The sequence below is a fragment of the Rhea americana genome, unplaced genomic scaffold (genome assembly GCF_003343005.1).
Source record: "Rhea americana isolate MKP2758 unplaced genomic scaffold, rheAme1 scaffold_289, whole genome shotgun sequence".
Lineage (NCBI taxonomy): Eukaryota > Metazoa > Chordata > Aves > Rheiformes > Rheidae > Rhea > Rhea americana.
Genome location: NW_028186411.1, coordinates 334,907 through 337,288, shown reverse-complemented (window position 1 = coordinate 337,288; position 2,382 = coordinate 334,907). Strand labels below are relative to the sequence as shown.

General features: G+C 50.7%; 1 non-coding gene across 1 annotated transcript; it reads left to right on the top strand.

Annotated features, from left to right (window-relative positions):
- Positions 1 to 570: 570 nt before the first annotated feature.
- TRNAV-UAC (transfer RNA valine (anticodon UAC)) lies at positions 571 to 643 on the top strand. The gene has a single exon. It is a non-coding gene; the product is annotated as a tRNA-Val (tRNA).
- The last annotated feature ends 1,739 nt before the right edge of the window (positions 644 to 2,382 follow it).

Genomic DNA, 2,382 nt, shown 5'->3' with positions numbered 1-2,382 from the left:
TGGGGCTCTGTAGGCTCGTACAGGCTTACACAAGCTCATGTAGGTCTTTTAAGGGGTTTTACAGGCTTGTGTGGGCTTGCACGGGCTTGTGTAGGTCTTTACAGGCTCATATGGGCTTGTGCGGCCTTGTGTGGGCTTGTGCAGGTTGCTACAGACCCGTACAGGCTTGTGTGGGCCTCTTCAGGCCTGTACAATCTCATGTGGGGCTCTATGGGCTCATATGGGCTCGTGCAGGGGCCTCTTCAGGTGCTTCTGTATTCCTGTATAGCCTCGTGCAGGCCTCTGCAGGTTTGTATAGGCTCACAAGGGCTCATGCTCGCCTCTGTGGTCTTGTGCAGGCTCTTACAGGCTCATACAGGCCTCTGTGGCTTCATACGGGCTCAAACTGGCTTATGAGGGCCTCTACAGGCTCGTGTAGGTTTGTATGCACTCGCACAGGTTCACAGAGGCTTGCGCAGGCCTATATGGGGATGTACAGGCTCGCATGGGGTCAAGTTGGTCTTTATTAGCTTGTATGGGCTTAAGCAGGCTCATGTGGGCTCATGTGGGCCCCCTGTTGGCCCATATAGTGGTTCCATAGTGTAGTGGTTATCACATCTGCTTTACACGCAGAAGGTCCTGGGTTCGAGCCCCAGTGGAACCAATGCCAGGAAACCTTTGGGAGGTTGGACTAGATGACCTCCAGAGGTCCCTCTGTGATGGCGTTCTATTCTTGATCATATTTTCCCCAGTCTTCCTCTTGCTACCAATGTATTTGAGAAAGCTCTTGACATCCCTTGCCAGAAATGGGCCTTAGTCTTTCTCATTGCATCCCTGCATACTCTGACAACATTCTTATATCCCTCGCAGCTAACAGAGGTAGTGAACAGATGCAGCAGTTTGTGCAGCATTCTCTGGGCTCTGCTTAGAATACTTGGGGACCTTGTTGGATGTTGTGGGGCCTTCTGCTGAATTCTGTAGAGCTAGGGAACTAGAGGGTCATTCTGCCAACAGGTAAGGGGAGCTAGGAAAGGGCAACTACAGGAGGCATTAACTTTACCTCTAGCTAGATGTAGCTACTGCTACTAAGCTGTCTTGGTTGCCCCTGATTAGAGGGAATTGGGGCCTTTGACCCAGGTGGCCTTTGATTAGGGTGGGTCAAGCACCCTCTGAGTCAGTGCTAGGGAGAGGCCTATATAAGGGCCAGGTCTACAGTGCAGTTAATAAAGGCAGTGAGCAGATGCAACAGTTAGTGCAGGGGGTATCTTTGTTTCTGATCTTAGTAGTGCTCACTTTAACAAACATGGTCATGACATGCCACAAAGCACGTTTGCCTGTAGCTGTAGGAGTTGCTATATCACTTGTGTCAGAAGCTTTGACCCAGACAGACCATCTGACAGCAGATGCAGCTCTACAGGTCTCAGGCTGCAGGAAGTGCTTGAGGCCTCGTCAGAAGGCCTGAACTGATAGTCACCCCTCCCGCAGGAGGTGTGCTATTGTTGATGAATTGTGTCGTCAGGTAAAGGAGTTATGGGAGGAAGTTGGCAGACTGTGAAGCATCTGTGAAAATGAGCAAGAGGTAGACAGGGTGTTCTTGGAGACCGTACTGTTCCAGGAGTTCCAATCCTCTGCAGCAGAGGAGTTGCTGGAGGGCTCTGTGCTGAGTGAAACAGTACATCACAGCACTATAGGAGAAGGCTGGAAGCTGGTCACTTCTTGTGGAGGAGAAAGGCCCTTACTCTTCCTGAAGACTTGCATTTGCAGTTGAAGAACTGGTTGAGTGCCCTCCTGGATGAGGAAGAGCTGGACACGGCTTCGAGGGAAGCATCTGAGTCAACACACTCTGTGCCTTGCAGGAACACTCGGAAGAGGCAATAAGTGATTGTTGTGGGGGACTCCATGCTGCGGGGGCCAGAGGCACYTATCTGCTGACCTGACCTCTTGTTAGGGAGGTTTGCTGCCTGCCAGGGGCTTGTATATGAGATGTCATTGAAAGACAGCCAAGGTTTGCCCACATGTCAGACTATTACCCTCTACTGCTCTTTCACATGGACGCTAATAATATCAAGGGCAAATTGGAAATGATGAAACAGGACTTCATAGCTCTGGGGATGGTGGACAAGGGCCTGGGAGCCCACATGATCTCCTTTTCAATCCTGCCAGTGAGGGAAAAGGGTAGGAGAAGGAGCAGATGGATTTTCCAAGTTAACAGCTGGCTGTGYTATTCGTGTTGGCAACTGGGTTTTGGTTTCTATGATCATGGGACCTTATTTGAACATCAGCAACTGATGGGGTTAGTTAGTTAGTTAGGCTCCTGTGGGCCTATCAGGCACCTACAGTCTTGTATGGGCTTCTATGGGCTTGTACTGGCTTGTGCAGGCCTCTGTGGGCTTGTAAGGGATT